Source organism: Chelmon rostratus, chromosome 6, assembly GCF_017976325.1.
Source record: "Chelmon rostratus isolate fCheRos1 chromosome 6, fCheRos1.pri, whole genome shotgun sequence".
Lineage (NCBI taxonomy): Eukaryota > Metazoa > Chordata > Actinopteri > Chaetodontiformes > Chaetodontidae > Chelmon > Chelmon rostratus.
Window position 1 is genome coordinate 3,897,706 of NC_055663.1, and position 20,741 is coordinate 3,918,446.

General features: G+C 42.8%; 1 protein-coding gene across 2 annotated transcripts in view; it reads right to left on the bottom strand.

Moving 5' to 3' along the window:
• The window catches only part of tspan9a (tetraspanin 9a), a 153,488-nt gene extending 135,028 nt beyond the window's left edge, over positions 1 to 18,460 (bottom strand). For both annotated transcript variants that reach the window (XM_041939370.1, XM_041939369.1), the window contains exon 1: positions 18,285 to 18,460. The gene's annotated coding sequence lies outside the window, so the exon portion shown is untranslated. The remainder of the gene's footprint in view (positions 1 to 18,284) is intronic.
• Positions 18,461 to 20,741: the final 2,281 nt, after the last annotated feature.

Below are 20,741 nucleotides of genomic sequence, written 5' to 3' on the forward strand. Positions count from 1 at the left end.
GTCAATCAGGAAATTAATAGTTGTCCTAATACATACACTGATGGATCATGATGGTAAAATAGCGTACAGGAAAATGATGAACATGAGAAAATACAGTGCCATCTCCTTTTAACCACTACCCCCTCTTCTCCATTTAGCTGACTATAATACAAGAGAAAACCTGGTCTAGACCCTTCATTGGGTCATGTCGCAAAACAGACAGTGGAGGAGACATCTGCCTGCTTTGCTTTCCGCTTGCAACTAATGCTCTGTGACCACTGTGTTTATTTTTTACCCCATCGACCAAACTATACGCATGTGAGCCTGCCAGAATCCCTGTGTGCCCCCTGGCCTGCCTGCCCATCTGAGGTTATTAGGGCTGAAATCTTTTCCTGGGAAAGTACTGCAGTGCGGCCAGACCGAGCCAGACACCTCTGTAGCCTCAGGAGCAGTCCACGTTCCAAACAGGAAGACTGAATCAGGCGAGATAAAACTCTATTTATATTCTCCCAGGCAGGCGTCCTGATCAGATCGTCAGACACGATCCCACAAAGAGCTACTGTACGGGCTATGGGATGCCATACGTAACAGCCAGAAATTCTCAATAACCAGAGTAACAACAGTCATCAGTATTCAACAATATCTATCACAGGCTGTGTTTTGTACAAGATAAAGAGCCACGAAGGAAGCACCAAACGTTCATTTACATTCAGGCAGCAGATAGAGCTCCTTTTTGCAGTCATGCGGCGCAATCATCAGCAGGAGTAGAGGCTTGGACACACACACACCAATACAAATGTAGTGGTGATCAATCACTGAAAGGATTTGGCAGCTTTATGCACAAACACGAGCGGCACACAACTTACATCAATTACTGGGAACTTTGTTTGCATGAATAATTGATCTTGATGCCATGAGTGCAGCCACAGAAATAAGATCACTAAGTTTAGCAACTGCACTTACATCAGCGAACATATGGCCTGTTGGATCACACGCTGCAGTGGCTCTACTTACACACTCAGCTTGTCTAATACAGCCACGGGTATGTGAGGAGGGAGAGAAAGGGGGGAAAAAAAACACCAAACGGGGTCAGGTCAGGCTGTTGGACAGGAAATACCTAATGGATGCCCGAAGCCACTCGTGACCTCTGTAAGAACAACAGTCCTGTCCTGTCAGCCTCAAGGCGGACTGATGGTGCGATGGTGATGCTGGTTACCACCTGAGCTTCTCATTGTGAAGACACTCTGTCACACTGGTGTATCGCTCAGCACTGGCCTGCTGTGACAACACAACGCTCCTGTTGAGGCCTTCAGGTTCTGACTTTTGACTTTGTGCGCAGCACAAAGACCCTTCACACAGTTGTTACTGACCAGCACACCTCCAATGTGCTCACTGGCTGGTCTAGCATAGCATAGCAGAGCATAGTTGTTGTGCAAATGGGGAGAAGAAAAACAAGTCTAACTAAAAATATATATATTCTGACAGTTTGTTGTAGTAAATAGTGAAGAAGGTGTTGATGAATATATAATTAAAAGGGGCCAGAGAGGAAAAGCTAGCCTGGGATCAGGTGAAATTTAAAGGGTTTATCACCCAATTACCAACTGTTAAAGCATTTGAAAAGAAAAACTGACACATATAGTACCATGAAAATGTGAGTGTTGATGAGTAAGCCAGACAGACATGAGCTTTTTATCAGCTTTTGCTGCCTTAATGTCGTGTGCAGACACAACTCGGTGATTCAATGACCCCACAACTCAACATCATGGAATTTGTTTGAAGTGTTCAAAACTCAATAATTAAATATTCTTGCCACACATGTACAAAGTTATTTTTTATAGATATTAAAACACAGCAAACAACAAAGTAATGGAAATGTTCTCTTGCAGCAGTCTGTCAGAATCAATTGAAATGCCAATCACAAAATATGATGTGGAACTTTAATACGAAGCAATCATATATCAATGACTGACTGATGATATTTTAGTCTCATTAGTCAGTATGATGGTCATCTCTATGCTATTCCAAATCTCCGATCAGATCAAACACAATTCCATTTTAAAAAACATTGGCCTGCCTATTATTTTCACTATGAGATCAGTTTATAGAGTTTCATCTGAGATCAATCTGTTGAATGTTTAGAGTTCCTTCTCAGGATTTGTTATAAAAAAATATTTTCCAATTAATTTGAAACAGAAAAGAGCCCTAATGAGAGGAACAAATGCAGCAAACAGAGACCACACAGCTCCAAACATTCTTGTGGTAGAACAGCTAATAAAGAGCAGCTGCAGTTTGCTGCAAAAACTATCCGGGCTATAGAACAGTTAAACAGAGCTATATCACACTCAGTCATCTGAGTGATAGACACGTGCATGCGTCAGTATTTTGTTTGGTAAAAGCTCTGGTAAAATGTACATTTCTATACAGTTTTAATGCAATATGTTTGAAAATAGCAAAAGATTTTATTTATGGGATGACAGGATGTTTAGTCTCAGCTCCGACCTGCCGCAGAGGGATTTTGCTGCAAGCATAGTCTGGCTTGTTCTTAACATGGGAGGTTGCTATCATCAGGCTCCATCAATACCACAAACCAGAAGGAATCCACGGCTAACTAACCTGCTTACCTGTGTATGGGCCTGTGCAGGTAAGTCTGTGTGTAACATTACAAGTCTACTTTTCACTGTGGGCTCACAAGTCTCGCCCTGTCTATCTCAACTCCTTTTACTGGCCATAGCAGTTTCTTTCTCCCCAGCGAACACCACCCTGCAAGTACAAATCATGCCTCCGCTCACCTCACCTTCCGGATGAAACAGCTACCAAACAGCTGCCTGACCCAGAAACTCTCAGAGCTAGGAGGGGGAACATCCATCTTATACCAGATTAGAGATGAAGAGCGGATGCTTGGCGCTTTGGTCACCACGGGCCTCGCTGTCACCACCACAGCTGCCGGAGAACTAAACTCATGTCTGGAGATGTCTGATTGGCTCTTGATCAGTTTTTAACTCGGTAGTTGATGAGCATGCATCTTTTTAAAAACTGCAGTACAGCAAAGGTCAGACATTTCATCCTTACTTAGAGAGAGAAATAAAGCCTGGGATCTTCCCAGACCTACCGGGGACCCCAGCCACTGGCTTGCCTTTATGTCATTTAGAAACAAATGCACATCTGCAATAAGAAAGGCAAAATCAAATTATTATTTGTTTCTAATTCCCTAATCGCATTCAATTCCAGCAAAATTCTGGAAGGCGGGGAACTCTCTAAACCATGAAGGGCCATGTTCACCACTGTGTTTTCCTCAGGTCAGTGTATTTTTTGAAATGGTTGCAATGGAAATGTCACATATTTACACAATGCTACAAACACCAGCAGCTTGACAGGGGGCTGAGACTCTAATATGGCGTTATTTTCTGGTTGCCGAGAGTTGAAAAATGTTCAGCTTTGGGTAAAATGCTGCACTCATCACTGTCTGTCACTGTCTTTTTGCTCAGTTGTCCAATCACAGTGAAGGATGGTCAGGCACAATACTACAAAGACGAATCGTCACATCCTACATGTACAAGGACTTAACAACAACGACAAACAACAGCCTGACTACTGTGTTTCTATATATAACACGCTTGAAGATCAGAAAATTCTCCTTGTTTCTCCAGACAGACTAGTTCTGACACATCCCGCTGGCTCCAGACAGACATAAAAAGGTCAACATACATTTACGTAACGGTAATGCTTGAAGTCCATAATCTTTGTAGTAGGAAAATGTCACAAAAATGGAAATACCTGGGGGGCACCTGCAGGAGAGAGAAAAATGAGGAGAAAGAGAGGAGGAAGTCAGGTTCAGGTCTACAGAGGTCAGAGGTGGAAGTACATGTCCATCCTCAACCTTAACTTCCTGGAGCCATACATCCAGGACAGGGAAACCTCTAGTTCAGACAGAAGGCTGTGTGATGAGGATGTCAATGTAGAGGCTCTCCTTCAGTCCCTAGTAACACCAGCAGAGGTAGTGTAGTGTACTATAGATGCAGCTCACTATAAAAGTGCTGCTAGATCTATAATCCAGGACAGTACCACACAGCCCAGACCTGCTGACTCCTGTGATGTGCCACCCCCATGCACACCTAAAAGACCTGGTCTGGTTTCATAGAGAAGGGCTGAGCCAGATATGTCAGAGCACTGTGTCCTTAATGCCGCTAATAATCGGCCGACCGAGTAGGAGCATCTCCTTTGGAGTTAAGCTGAGGCCTTGAGAGGCCTTCCTCCAAGAGAATTTATATGAAGCAGAATCTAGCGCTGACCATCAGTAGAACAAGCCCAAATGTGCACTCCACCACCCTACTGGCATGGACGAGATGGTAACTGAACACAGGCTTCTGTCTGTTAAGGCGTTTTCCCGGATAGGGCTGGAGAAGGTGCCTCATCAGAGGAAAAGGCCTCACCACACACAAACAGGCCCACATGTGGCACAGGCTGGATGTCTTCAGCTCCTGTTTAAGGTGCATCCTCTGGCAGGTTAAGGGTCCCCTGGTGGAGGGCCTTGTTGAAAATGTGCCCTGCTCATACAAAAGCTCCCCTTAAAGCTGGCTCCATCTAACGTCAGCTCTTGCACCGAACGATGACACTCGCCAAGATGCTTCCTCGCTCGCAAAATCTCATGACCCCACATAACGGCAGGTCTGTCCTCTATATTCTGCATCATAGCAACCAGAGCATCTCAGCCGAAAAAGCGCTCAATCATTCCGAGCTGGGTGTTTTCAGAAGAGTGCCTAGCGTTTTCATTGGGAGAAAAACACTTTGGTGGACACAGCCCCTGAGTCTTCACTCATAGGTGTTCAGTATCACACCATTACGAGATTTGTGTAGCTTTTCATGACTATTTTGCATGTGCTGGTAGCCTGTTTGATGAAACTTATACACGATCCCCTCTGTCCACGACTGATCCCGACGGCCAGGTTATGTCAAGGCCACGTTTTGCGTTACAGCTGCTTTCCTCTGGTGATGTGGACCATGCAATAGCAGATTTTAGAGAATTCAGATGGCGAGAATAAACTTGACGCCTGCTTTTTAAAGCTTGCTGCAACAATTGTAGTCAGCTGCATAACTATTTAACCTTTAGATAATATATATATTTAATATTTTAATATTTCATCCCATTCAGTCTTAACTGGTACAGTTCCTGAGGTCAGGAATATTACTTATGTAACTCCTTTACATAAAGGCGGTGCAACAGCTGAATTTAAAAACTATAGGCCTATTTCTGAATTATCACGCTTAGTAAAAACACTGGATTTTTTTAATTACCTTAAATCATTCCTCGCCGCACGTTCTAAGCATACTACTCATCAGGTTGCATCAGGTTTTAGAGAAAAGCACAGCACTGCCACTGCCGCCACTCTTGTTTTAAATCACATTATTCTGGCTTTGAATAGAAAGAAATACTGTGCAGCTCCTTTTATTGATCTTTCAAAGGCTTTCAATTCAGTCAACCGTGCTTTGCTTTCAAAAGGGCCTCACAATATCATATTTGATGAACTGCTTGCAAACGGTTATCTCATGGACACGAATCAGTGTGTGGCTACTTGAAATGTTAAATCTGAATTTGTGCTAACTGCAAAAGCTGTCCCACAGGGCTCAGTCCTGGAGCCTGCTCTGTTCACTCTTTAATATTGTTTCTTCTGTAAAAGGGTGAAATATTTATCTTTGTCCCGATGATAATATTTTTTTCTGTATTGCAATAATGTACATTCTGCTGTTAAGTTCCTTCAACACTGCTTTGCTGCTATACAAGTTGCACTTAATAATCATGAATTACTTCTTAGTGCAGATAAAAATAGAAATATTGATTATTAGCTCCTCATCTCTACTAAGAATGTTTAATTATTAAAAGAGTACCAGAGTACAAAAATCTTGGAATTTGGATCAATGAGAAGGGAGCACACTCAGGGAAAAAAACTGGCGTCCTCTGCGTTGTAGAGGAAACTTTCCTCTTGGAGTATAGAGACATCTTATGCATGCATGAATGAATTGACTGTGCTGCCACTCTGAGGTCCTTGGATGCTGTTTATCACTCTGCACTTTGATTTATTTCCAGTGACACTGTGAGCTGTATGCTGAGGTTGGGTGGAGGTTGCTCTCTGTAAGGCGTGACAGATGCTGGGTTTTTATTTAGAGTATTTATAAGGCCTTTACTGATTTTTTTTTTTTTTTTACCTCCTTACATTACTTTTATGTGTTCTTTGAACATGGGCCCTTATCAAACACTCTGGATTACATCGCAGGCCCCAGCTGCTTTTTGTGAACTTGGAAAATCAAGTTTGTCTTATTATCCACCAGTAACCTGGAAGAACATGCAGACCAATCTAAAGCTTACCTCATTTCTATCACTTTAATCGCATTTTATTTCACTTCCAGCTGCTCTTGTTTTAGTCGATTCATCTGCTTTAAATGTGAATTGCTTCAGTTTTATTGTTTGGCTTTTTATTATTTCTACTTTTTTTTGCCATTTTTGCGAAGCATCCATTTGTGTGTCTTGATCTTTCGTCTATGTTTTTGTTACTCAACTATATTGTAAATGAGGTCTTTATCTCAATGTATTTCCAAGTTAAAATAAAGGTTGAATGAATGAATAAATTGGATAAATATAGTACATGTACCTGAGTATATGGCCAGTATGAAAAAAGTATATTATCGAGGGAAGATAATCCACATAAAGTATCTATTTAAAATCAAATAAACAAAAAACATTAGAAAAAAACAAAAAAAAGAGACAGACATTATGATTCCTCATACAGTTTCATACATATAGTGTCATAAATTGTGACTTGATGCAAAATGGATCTATACAGACAAGTCAAGTGTGAATGCACTGAGCATGTGTAGCAGCCAAACGGCATTACATGCATGTAAAATAGTGACACTAGGCAGTAAATGGAGACATGTATGCACACAGTAGACAGCTATTGATTTAGTAGGACATGAACAGCTACCCTGAGTCAAGAGGAGACAAGTCTTGAGTGAATTCCTGCCTAATGGATCATTATGATACATTAATTACCCAGGAGGAGCAGGGAAGTTGTTGAAAAGCTCTCACTAACAACATGTGTCTCAACATTAAGCCGCAACCACAGCCTTCAGTCCGGCCTAAACCAGGGCTGCGATGCCATTACTGCAGCCCTACCCTACCACAAACCCAATCATCAGAATAAACCTCAGTCCTTGGTGGAAGCTGGCATCTGATGGCGGAGCTGTTGTGCAAAATCTGGATATGAGTCAGCACAGTACTGCGTGTTTGTGTTATGTCTTTTGACTGTTTACAGGAGTTATGACAATTTGATTGTGAAACAGATTTCAGTGAAAACATCTGTAAATATTATACACATCCCCTTAAAGTAACGTACTTGGCCTTGCCAAGGCTGGATATGCCTTTGAACAACAGGAATGAACATTTTTTTGTTGGGACTTATTCCTTGGGAAGCAGCAATGTGTGCATCATACATAAACAGCATGGAAGCTCTATGAGACATGGAGAGAAATATCAAGAGGAGATCGTTACGTGTGATAACCTGTGGAAAAAACTAATTACTGCACACACTCCTATCTCTTCTCGGGCTTCACCGCCTAATGGAAATCAAATATATCTGCTCTACAATTAGACAGGCCTGCCTGCCAGGGAGCCAATTTCATGCTCCAGGGCAATCCCGGCAAAACCAAGCTGCAACCTTTACGGCTGATGAAGAAATGAAGTGCCAAAAACTGCAGTTCTTCAAGTGGCCACTTGAGGCCGGCACCAAAAGTGAGCCAATCCCCATGTTACCCCACATTAAAAGGCCCAACTTTACAACATAAATAAACATCTTTAAAGCATGGTGTAGGTTTTGGTCTTTATAGCAACTGTATTGGGGGTGAATTCTGAATTTTTAAGGCTTAAAGTTATGCATACTTACATCTTGCCTGGCTTCAAATTATGTGCTTGTGGCCAAACCACAATGTCTTAACCAATCAGCCTCCTATGAGGAACTACTTGCTGCTATGGCCGTGGTTGGATGTGATGAAAGCATGACTGTTCTTTCAAAATCAACAATGGTGGCTCTTAAAAAGGTTAACGCTGCTATAGCAGAAGAAGAGAGTATTTATTAATTGAAACATTGAAAGAACGCTCTGAAGGCTTTTCTGCTACAGTCCCAACTGGCTTCAGCAAGAGTCCTACTACAACATCGCATAGTTTGTTGATCTGATTGGTTGAAGTTAGCCTGTGATTTTCATTTATCTATTTTTTTTTTAAGTGCCGGCCCTTTTCCAAACAGTTTTCAAGGAGGACTTCCCAGATGGTTCTGTGCAACAAACCATCTGCTGCAGCAGGATGACGTGACCTGCCCTGGCAACCATTTTGTCTTCTCTCCAAAAAGGGTAATACAGATCTAAAAACCTCACCGTCACAATGAGTACACCCACACAGTTCACTGGTGCTCCATTTGTAGCCCTAATCGTGAAACTGAAAAGTCAGTCTACTCAGCATGCATGCTAGGGTTCCACCTGATTTGCATATTAAACGGGAGCTCTCAACATATGTGAATGCAGGTGTCAAACAAGCTCAGAGAAGGGGCAGAGAGATTCCGTGTTCCCGCCCTCAAGTGGTGCTTGGAAAGAAGGTAAAGAGAGAAAAGGAGGGAAGGGGTGCGTGGGTCAAGCAGACTGCTTCAGCTCAACAAATGGCATACAGTCTGTGGGCCAGAACTGGGAGAATAAGAAACGCCTGTGTGCGTCACATGCCTGCCAGCAAAACCAGTGTCCTACAGTCAAGTGGATGTCTCGCCTTTCCAATCACGCAGAGGGGTTTGATAAAGTATGTCCAAGCCCAGATACTCAGATCACCTTACCGCATGACAAAGAAAAGCAGAAAATCCTCCTAATTGAGGTGCAAAAGGCCTTTCTCACAGCATTTTAACACAGCAAGACAAGCACAGACGTAACTGATAGCCCAAATGATGGCTGCATTCCATATGTGTTCCAGTTACTAGCCCTATTTGCTGATTGTCGTGGCCTCCTGGGCCACTTCAACAGAGTGGAGCCAATTTTAATGTTATTAATTACACCTGTGCTTTTCCTAATATGACAAGTCAAAATGTCTGCCATTAAAATACATTGTTCCCATGTGTTAGCCCCACGACAAATTACTGTTAACATTCAAATTTCTCTCTAGCCAAGGTAGCATGTGATTTTTTTTCCTAGGATGTTGAGCGAATCATCCAATCACGGCAAGCCCTTTAAATATCTAAGATCACAGCCTGTAAGGTAAACACAAGGGAGCTGTGTTTAGTTTAAATTAGATAAATTTTCACTAAGCTTCGGTTTCTCCACAGGCTTCTAAAAGCGTCCTTGGCAAAAAGTCTCAAGCAGATTTGAACAGGCTGACAATTTTGAGTCCACCAATAGGCAGTCATTTCCATTTGCAACACAACAACACACTGAGAGCTTGTCGAGCTTGAGCATTAAGCTAGGTCTGTTCTTTGTATGTGGTATCCCTGCATGCTTGGCTGAAGAATCCCATTTTGCAACAACGAGGAGAGAGAGCGAGTTATTCAACACAGTGCTCTGGTTCATTGCCCTCAATCGACAGGCTTCACTACTTCTCAAAATAGCACTCGTTCTGAGATCTGGATGCATTCCTGCAAATAAAAGAAACTGAGATATCCACTTCTTCATTTAAACATAGCTTGGAAACTGAACAGGCTGCAGTAAATACCCAAAAACATAGTAAAATGTGGTATTCCTACTGACTTAAACACGAAACCACTATGGACATTTCAGGTGTTTACCAGGTGTCCGGGCCTCAGGGTCTGGACTTATGTCTGGGAAATACAAGTTAATGCAACAAGTTCATCTTGGAGCTTTTGAGGGCCGCGGGCAAATTCAGCCAAGTGGCATCTGCAGATGTAGTCTATTACACCTTCATTTACAAAAAGATGGTGAAGCTTGTTGGAGGTTTAAAATATTCTACTTGACATTCAGCCACAGTTTCTCTCAATGGGCTCAGACTGTTTCAAGAACATTTAATGGCCCCATCATCAGCATCCAAAACCCAATTACACGTACCCGAGTATCAACAGAAGTGACCCTAAAATCAGTCAAGAGATACAGTAGGTAAATCACGCAGTAGGGCTGAAGTACATTTTTACTTTTTTCTACGCATTTAGAGACCAAGCCCTAAAAAATCCCAAAACTGCCTGTTTGGCCTATTATGTAGTTAGTGGACCACAGCTAAAATCCTTCACTCATCTTGTATAAACTTGAAATGCCTTGAGCAGGTTTTGTGTAAATACAAACAGCAGCAGGAAATTGGGAAACCATTATTAACTGTCTTGAAAGAAGAGGACATAGCTACAGTAAATATGCACTGAAAGTTAATCTTGGTGAAATTCATTCATTCCTTGATGCTTTTTTGTTTTGTTTTCAGAAAATGTCAAAACATGTCAAATGTAATGACAAGGTGAAAATATCACATCTATCAAAAATCCACGCCAGGCCCCATTTTTGACATGGAAAGGTTAAACTGTCACCTCCCATTTGAAGTGTCATACTCGTGTCTGAGGTGAGACGCTACAGGACGTGCCAACTCAGGAATAACTTCTGTTTGCAGCCCTCCACTAAGCAAATAAACACGTCACTCATCAAACTCTCAGATTCCTTTACTTTCACTCTTTGTCAGTCTCAGAGTCTCTGTTTGCTCATGCTTGCAATCTTTTTGCATCTTTTCATCAGAAACATTGTCTGAAAACCTTTGAAGACATTTTTAATTCCACATATAGGGGGCACACAAGGCATCCATCTTTAGCTGAGTAATTCAAACTGAAAACAGACACACATCAACAGCGAGACAGAGAGTCTACAGCCATGCTAGCGGCTCTGTACTTATGCAAAGCATGCGTTGAGCTAAATGCTAACATCTGCAAGGCTAGCATGCACATGGTGACAATGTTAACATGCTGATGTTCAGCAAGTATGATGCTTACTATGTTCATCCCTTATAGTGCGTTAGCATGCTAGCATTTGCTAGTTAGCACAAAACACAAATTACAGCTGAGGATGGTGCTATATGAAAAGTCAGACGATCATCGGAGTCATTGAAATTTAGCTTCTTGGCACCATGGATATCTGTACCAAATGTCATGGTGATCTAACCAGTAACTGTTAAGATAGCAAACCCCCACTTTTGGGGCTTCAGGAAAAGTCACCAAAGTTAGTGGGATTCATCCTCTGGGGATCATGAATGTCATTTCAAAAGGTTGTAACTTGCATTACATTTGCAGTGAAGTAATTCACGTCAGATATTCTTTTGTAAAATCCTGAAAATCCACATTTATAGAACAGTGCAGATCTCAAACTCTGAAAATATGCTGGAGAAACAGCATAAATAATGCTGCAGTTGTGAAAAAGGAAAACTCAAATACAAAACAATGTTTGCAGAGATTTTTTTTTCTTTCATTATGCAAGCTCCTTTTTATTGGATTTCAACCTGTCAAAGCTTTTTTTTTTTTTTTCCCAGTTTCAACATAGCACGTGCCATTCATCCCATAGTAGTCAAATCTAAAGAGCCTTGGTGAGAGGATGATTGCACTTGAAGCAGCCAATCGGCAACAAGGTGCGGAAGCATGTATGATTTCAACACATGTTCAAGTTGACACAAATACAGTTCAGAGCGAAATTGGAAAGGAAACGACCCATGTGACAGAAGCCTATATTCCACCGATGGCGTAGAGAGGCCAGAGAAAATGAAGCATTCAATGCTGCGTGGCTCCAGATGCTCTGAAATAACTACATCCAATATATTTTTATGTCCATCTGTGATCTTTTAAATTTCTCATTAAAACAGAACATTTGGCGGGGGGGGCATGCTTTCCTCCCTGTTCAGTGTGTTAGCAGGTTAATATAGAGAAGTATACACAAACGATTTTAGCACAAACTTGAATTTAGAGCAGGCATTTACTGAAGAAATTCACCCATGTACTCACAGTGTGTAACATCAAATGCTTGTTATGGCTTTTGCCTGCAAAAGCAACATTTAGGAGTTAAGTAAAAGCTTGTGCATGCATAAAGATATAGGCTATTGCATTATTGGAAATTGTAGTTTCTTCATTTTAATGAACCAAATGTGTCTAATTTAGGGTTCTACATAAATGTCTGGGTAAGATTTTACTTTTAATGGCACTCTTTGATTATAAGTAACTTAAACTTGCATCAATCAGGCATGTTTTAGAGTCACTAAGATTATGTACTCTTCTCCACAATAGCGTGCTGAATGCATGATGAATGGGGCCACTCCGATCCATCACCCTCTCCAAATTCATTGCATGTGGGACAAAAAGGGGCAGGGTTCCCACAAACAAGCTACACAAATGTAATGACTTCCAGACAGGTTTTATAACAAGTGGATGTATCAGTTAGCTGACCTCTTCCTTAAATGATCATTCAGCACCGATGAAAGGCAGAGCAGGGTTTCAAACCACTATGATGCCAGTGGAGTGGCCAGTGCACATCTAAAGCAGAGAGGATCGCGCTGAAAGAAATCAAGTGCCAGGCTCTGCAGTGACTCACAAAGGTGCTTTTGATTAGACCGTTGGCATGAGGCTGGAGGAGAGCTGCCGCTGCCTTGCCAGTGAGGCTCCCTTGTGTACAATTAATCACAGCAGGTTCAAAGCTAGTAAGGAATTACTCTTTTGGGATCTTTCCTATTGTATCAACAAGCATTTAGCAGACCAGACAAGACAGGACAGGAGGGGCCGCCCCCAAAGTTGTGTCAACAAAAGGTGGCAGAATAGGAAATGTGCCAGTGATTTTTTTTTTCCTTTTCCCTTTTATTTTCTGAGATTCTTAAGTGGTTGCAATTCAGAGTACTTCTCCAAAGATTACCCTAACACGAACCCAACAGCAGGCTGGCAGGGTGGTTAACAGGATCATTTATTATGAAAAGTAAATGTAACACTGGTAAAATGTTGTTGGTGTTAATAAGAACTCCATGCACGATATTGTTTTTGGAATGGCACTTTCCCGCCTTCGCACTTTGGCGTCGTGGCGACAAGCCATGAAAGTGTCTGGTGAGTTGGGAGGTACAGAGAGAGGCGTGGCAGCAATTTTGCTGTCGAGGATTACTGGTTTTCTTGCTGGCTGTGGATGGTTGGCCACACAGGTAGGCCTTTCATCTGCAGCCTTTCATTTGATGGGTAAGTTGTTGTCTTTTCTTTTCAATCTCCAGTGTGTAGCTCTTTCTTGCACATAAATCTCAAAGGACAGAAAACTATTTACCCAAATGTCAGTGATTTTGTGGGAGCCAAAGTGGAGCGGTATTTTACCCAGCATGATGCAAAATAGCCTCATTGCTATCAGAATACAGATGGTCCTTTGGGACATTTTAAAGCTCTCTCTCCACTCAGAACTAGCCTTCCTGCACATCCTCGTGTCTCTTGCAGCAGCCAGGTCTACCAAACTCTGCACCTGAAGCCTCGCATGTTCATACTGCAACACAGAGAGCCCACCAGTTCGCATTTCCAACATGATCAGGCGCAGTTGAAAGAGCGGCTTGTTGACGAGCATCATCCGGGACAGATGACATACTGACTAGCTACACAAACATCACTCGGCTTAAAAGAAGACGCCGTTCGCCTTTGGTGGCACACATGGACTCTCATGTACAGTAACGCCTTCCGTCTCTACTCGGCCTGTGGAGCAATGCCTTGAAAGAGAATTAAAGGAGCAGATTTGAAAGGCTATGATTGATGCAGCCTCTGTCCCACCAAATAACAGTGTCATCCTTCCAAAGCAAGCTGTCCTCAACTGAGTATATCGTAAAAATATATAATGACTATACAAAAGTATTGTGATAAATAGTGCCTTTATGAAGTGTGGACACTTGTCAAAAAGTTGCTATGGCTGCAGTTTTAGGTTTACATTATAGTATAAAGTATTACAGGCGACAGAACTCAATGTTTCCTTAATCTGCTGCCAATGATCTTGAGGTCTAATGCCCCAATCTGGATGCTGGTGGACATGTGTACGTAATTTGATATAATACAGTCTAAATGGCAAAAATTCAGAATTGTTAACAGCTGAGACTCTTGCGCTTTGTCCCTTTTCCCAGAACATCACTTGTTCTGTTTAATCTGTCACATTTTGACAGTGCAGTGATACAGTTTAAATGCTGAAATCTGAGATATCACTCGTGCAGTATTTCTCAGATACCCCCTGATCAAAGTCCTGTTTATTGTCTCTAGAGCCGTCTCTCACGCATAATGGTGGAAATGATCTGGAGCAGCTCCAATCAGAGAAATAAAGAATATTTTTAGCAGGTCACAAGAGTCAAATACGATATGTGGCCAATGGCCAGTCAAGTGAAACAGAAACCCTTCCAAATTTAAAGTAACTGAGGACAAATAAAATCAACACCATCCAACATAATATACTCCATGGCGACAGTAACGTGACCTATTCCATTCAAAAGGGAACTCTACACTACAGCTCACAGCTGTGACAGTCACACTATGACTTACAGCACCAGTTTTGACTGAAAATGATTCATGAGTATGGACATCAACAAGCTAAAAAAAAATGTCATTAATTACAACCAGGTGCTCGCTTTCTCCTCTTGCATCAGAAAAATAAATAACACGACCTGACAGAAACGTCCAAAGCTGGAGGGGAGCTGGGGTTACAGTCTGAGCGCCACCATTGCAGCATTTGCCGAAATAAGTTGGAATAAGTTGGGCAGGAAAAGCTTACTGCAAGTGAAGCTCACATTCTGTCATAAAAAGCCAAAAGCAACACACACAGGTGTCAACATTACCTGCTTAACCCACAGTCAACTCCCTGTCCTTTCCTCCACGATATTCTTCAACTTTTCCTCATTTAGGGTCAACATGACCATCATGAGGTTGGCATTTTGTCCGTTTTGTCAAATTTCTAGGTAAGTATTGGATGGATTGACATGGAATAAACTTTCTCTGAACTTCCATAGTCTGGTTGATGACCTGAAACCAACGACAGGCCCATCGGGCTCAACTGTGGTTCGCATTTAGCGCTAATTAGCAAATGTTAGCATGCTAACACACCAAACTAAGACAGTGAATATGCTACACGGTACAGGATACCTGCTCAACATCAGAATGCTAGCGTCGTCACTGTACGCATGGCAGCGTGCTAGTGTTAGCATTAAGCTCAAAGCTCTGCTGTGCCCACTGTGATTAAAGCCTCACAGAGTCACTAGCGTGACTGTAGGCTCTTAGTCCTGTTATCTTGTCTCTTTCAGACCTGTATCATGCACACTCTCATGCTGCACAAGCAATTCTTACCCCAAAACACTGTGACAGCAACAGAGATGAGCAGACAAACATATTATGGTTAAAGTGTTTCTGGCGAAGTAATGGATAAGGAAGCAGACGTTGGTTACATACAGTAACCCCAGATCACTGACTGGAATCTGCCTGATCGTATGCATTCATCTGGTGTTACTCAGTGTCAGGGTCAGTGACAAGCAGCAGCTCAACGTCTAACAAACATTGGGCATGTGAAGCTCTTTGTGACGCCGCCATTGGTGGCTCCTCACTTAGAGATCAGAAAATTCCCACACATCAGCTTACCAACGCAGACAAAGGCGGGCGACTCAGGCTATAGCTACACAGGCCGTGGAGAGGAAGCCTTCCCAGCTAAAGTCAACAAGTCTGAGGTTACAAATCCCTCTCTGCGCTGACACAAACCTGCACGGTACAGAGGGGAGCAGAGCACACAGCAGCGGCCAACACTTCCATGTGTCCATTTACTGCAAAGATGGCGTGCATGGATGGCACGTTCTCTAATGTGGTTACACTGAGTTCATGGTGGTGAAGGTACAGCACATTAAGTTCAAAGTAAGCAGAAAGGCCTACTTTATTGGCTGGATAAAGTTTTACAGATCAGCTCTACCATAGTGAGATGTTTCGGCAATGACGCACATCACCAAAAAGCTTGAAATTATCCGAGCTGTAAATAACGATGAAGCAAAAGTCGCCCACAGGAACTTCATATGAAACATGTGTCTGCTGGTCCCACAGATTCAGGAAAGGAACTGAGTTTCAGTGAGAGAAATCTGCTGCACCTTCAGCCCGGGCAGGCAGGATCCCGGCTCGGAAATAGGCCCAACTGTAAACAACCGCCCGCCTTTCACATAGCGAGGTCAAAATATAGGCACAGAAGGCGCTGCTTGCAGTGTTGATGCGTCTGGGAGATAGATATCTGATCTGCATCTCATGAATGCACAGCATGAGTAAGGCACACATTAAAATGGGAAGACTCGCCCGCAAGCCTAAAATAAGACTATAGTACAGGCTTCCTGACACAAGACGCAAAGTCAGAGTGAGTCACGGCACCCGCCGGTCAGCAGCACAGAACCAGCGATGTCTCACACAGACAAAGACGGCAGCGCACAGCCCCGCTCTTCCTGTTGCTGATTGGCCCAGAGGGAAGTGATTAAAGCGGCAGTCAAAAAAAAAAAAGGGGAGTGAGACGAGAGAGAAATAAATGTTGATATAGCAGCACAAGCTCATCCATTGTGAGGCCCGGCGGAGTGAGATGTGCCCAGCACGGACAGCAGTCCTGCCCCCCCTCGTCCCACAGAATGGGAACGTTCATGAAGGGACGGAACAGAGAGCCTGCAACTGTGTGGGACAGAGAAAGCTGAGGAAGTAAACACAGTCGGAGGCTCACATCGCTGCTTTTGTTTACGGCGGCACAGAACCAGCCAGCGGATCCCAGAGAGAGACCTTGTGATAAAGGTCCCGATTGTTGCTGATTCTCAGTAGTCACAGAGAAAGTTTGCTGTTGATAGCAAGCTTTGATGAAACAGCTTATGGTGGATTTATATGGTTAGAGAGCAGCAAAAGAGACAATTAACCCTGTGAAGCCGGAGAAAATAATTAACCGCAAGAGTGAAATGAAACAGGGTACATATTTCTTCCTACCAGTGGGTCATGGAAGGGGGGGCACTGACCCCGTGCCATGGCAGAAACAAGAATGTGGGGTCGGGACCCCTCTCTCTCCCCACCCATACACCAGAATAGATGGGATCCAGAGCATACCAGCGTGGCACGTGAGGTAAAAAGAGCTGCTGTTTTGATACGGCCCCACTTGACCTCGGTGATGGGTGTAGGAGGGATACGACTTTCCTAATATCCCCACTATGATTCCACTCTTTCCCCGCGGGAGGGAGGGATATCCAATCTTAAGTACAGCATGTGATAAATTAAACACAGTGTTTTTCCCACACTGAAGACCAAGACTTATTAAATAAGCCGAGAATAAAGAGCTTGGCGTATCTTGTCGCTTTGCGTTTTCTTCAATACAACCAGGCCTGGATTTTTTTTTTCTTTTCTTAGAGACAACTACAACCCATGGTAGTCAACACGGAAGACCTTCCTCCACCTGTTCGTCGTTCACTTCTGACTTTCAATCACCACTCTGCTTTACAGGAGCTCTTAAACGCGGAGAGGAAACTGAACTAAGGAGTAGAAACGACGTTACTGGCAGCACTGAGGCCTGGAGGTGGGAAAAGGTCACAAACAATTATAATGATTAGGCTCATCAGAGTGTCTGTGCTCAACGCTCACACACACACACACACACACAAGCTGAACAGGGGAGACAATCAGTGAGGATCTCCAGTGATGAGCGTATTGTTGAGTGAGGCGTGGCGCTCACATGGATCAGAGCAGCGTGCCACCCGGCTGTCGCCTCTGAAAGGACTCAGGACTCGTGCTTTGATTCTCCACATTCCTTCGGGCTCACCGGATCCACTCCTGATGAAACTTATACCTAAAAAATGTGTCAGCTCACGCCGCCGCTGTTCCACTTCTAACACTCTGAGCGAGGCCTCAGTTCTGTCACTGCTGAAGCTCACAGTCAAAGCTTCTTGGCATGTGACAAACTCATGATTCCTGCCAAAAACAAGCAGCCTGAAGTCATAAAATAATACTAATGGCTGTATTATACTCATAGCAGGAGTTCATAATAGCTATTAAAAGACTCCAAAGTCCCTCCTCCAGACACTCCATAATACCTCAGAGTTCAGTAAGATTCACAGAGCAGGTAAATATACCTCCCAGCCTCTTCAAACTGGCTCAGTCTAACTCGCCTACACATTTAGGGACATCATGCTGCGCCTGCTTCATGTGAGCGCATTCAGTCATGCAGATGGAAACTGCTCCAGCTGGCTCAGTGAACAGCTTCAGCGACGCGATGCGGCTGGAAACTAAAAAAATCTGTTGGAAACGAACAGGAAGAACGGGGGCTCTTACCTGCTGGACTTGCTTTGCTCTTCAACCTGTCAGTTCCACAGAAGGAACGGATCGGTGCGGCGCAACCTGAACGCAGCAGCTTCAGCCCAAACTTTCCGCTCGGTCCTCTCCTTGTTACACCGCCTCTGTCCGGGCTGAAGAAGACTCCCGGATCGCGCCCTTCTCCAAAACAAACGCACTCCTCTTCCTGCAAACGTCGGGTGTGCGCTGCGTCTCTGTTTGATGAGGGTTTGAAGAGTTTTCTGGTCGGTGTGGGGGGGAAAGGAAGTTTGAGGAGGGACTGCACTGACTCCTACAGGCGCGTCAGAGCGCATGAGCGAGGAGCCAATAAAAACTTCAGCCACTTTGATTTGTTGAGATTAGTCTCAGAGGTCGAGCTATATTATTTTAATTTGGCAGCTGTTTAACAATCAGTCCTGACAGCTGACCGCAGAGACCACGGTAATGTAAATAATACGCGCAATATGTCATTTCCTTGTTAATGGATAATTAAAAAAGATAAATAACATTTGAATTGTGAGTTATGAGTTTATGATGAGCTTCAGATCCATCATCTGAGCAGCATTTGGGCTTTTTCTTTCACCCCCTGAGTCTGAATTACTTCATGAATCAGTGCAGCAGCAGCAGCCAGGAAGCTGACAGGATCGTTGGTGTTTACCCAGCCTTCAGGCCCGTCTCTGCCATGTGTGTCATTAACAGATTAAAGAGTGTGAGGAAGTACATTTAAAGGCATTAAAGGCAACATGTCAGCCCAAAGTCTTCCTTTGGAAACTTCTGGCAGCAGTCAAAGAAATGCACATAAACACGCTTTATTTTTGACAGGGTAGAGTCCAGGAGAGAGCGGAAATGGGGACATGCTGTTTGTTTAGAGACAGTGGAAGTATAGTATTTACAATATATACAGCAAATTTGAACTCTCCTGCTCAGTTTTTCAGTTTCCAGCCAGTCAAATCCAGTTTTCCTCCTCACAGGTCTGCAGGCCTGATCATGCAGGCTTACTGAATGTTTGCATGCAGCTTCATGTGTTGGCGCTGCCGTCCATCAGTTGCAATGGAGGAAAAAGTATTCACTAAAGGTACAAATACGACCAGTGAAAATACTCCGCTACAAGTAGAAGTCCTGCATAGTTAAGTAAAAGTGTTTAAGAATCATCAAAATGTACTTAAAGCATAAAAAATAATGATAAATAATCAAAATAATAATCACTGTGCAGTAAAATTGTCCCTGTCAGTTTTTTACTGTTATGTTGCGTTTTACTGCTGTAGATGTTTGAGGTCGAGCTAATTAACTACTTTTTATACTGTGGGTATTTTGATGTATAGCAATGTTTCATATTCCATAAAATCATCATTTATTTGTAGTGTTTCTGTCCAGTGACAAACACTTATCTCCAACAAGTTTTTAGCTTTGTGACAAAGCGTTCCCAGCTAATCCAAGAAGCTTTTTTTAATATTGTTTATTTAGCTTAAGAAATAGGAGAATTTTCTCAACCCATACAGGAGCGTTTCATTCTTCAGTTTATCACTAATATTCCAAATCAACACATTTGCAGAGACGTGGTTTCCTCCGGGCAGGAAGAATATGAGAAAATGAAAAGTAAATAGAAACTAAAGCTGTCAAACAAATGTAGCTGAGTTTAAAAGTTAAAAAAAAATCCTCAGAGATGTAGTGGAGCAGAACGAAATGGAACTACTCAAGTAAAGTACATGTGCCTCAAATTTGTAAAGTACAGTACTTGAGTAAATATACTTAGTTAAATTCCACCGCTGCTCAGTTGTCATTATAATCAGATAGTGTGAGTTCTTCTTGGTTTGAAGTTTCTTGTTTATGCTACTGCTGCAATCCTCAGGTGCCCTTCAAAATATAATCATCTTGTGTTAGTTTTCTATTAAGAACACTTGCAGAAAGCCTATTGTGTGGGTGGGAAACCTGAACTCATCACCCATCATGGGTGTGCTTGGATTCCCCTGCTGTAATTACGGTTACACTGCTATTAACTGAGTGTTACCGAGACAAATTTAAAAGACATGATCATTAAACCGCACATGCTGGTCCCCAGATGGATGGGATCGTCTGAGCAGAAAGCGACCTGGTGTATTTAAACTGTATGTAATGACAGTGCACTTAAAAGCTCTTTTCTGTGCTGGCCTCTCCTATCAGCGTTGTTACGCCCAGGAGTAACACTCCAACGTTAAGGCAGTAGCTCTACATTTTCCGTTTATGTGGTTGCTAATGAGGAGAAAGATGACCAAGCTCATACATGTCTGTTAAATATGAAGCTACAGCCAGCAACTGTTTAGCTTATAGGTTAGCATAAAAACTGGAAACTGAAAACTGAAAGTCCATATATATGGGATCCAGTAAAACTGTATCCCTTGTCAGTTTTTTTGAAGCATCGTTTTGTCCTCTGTACCAAAAAATGATTTATGGCCCCATTTTTGCAGGTTCAAGCCAGCA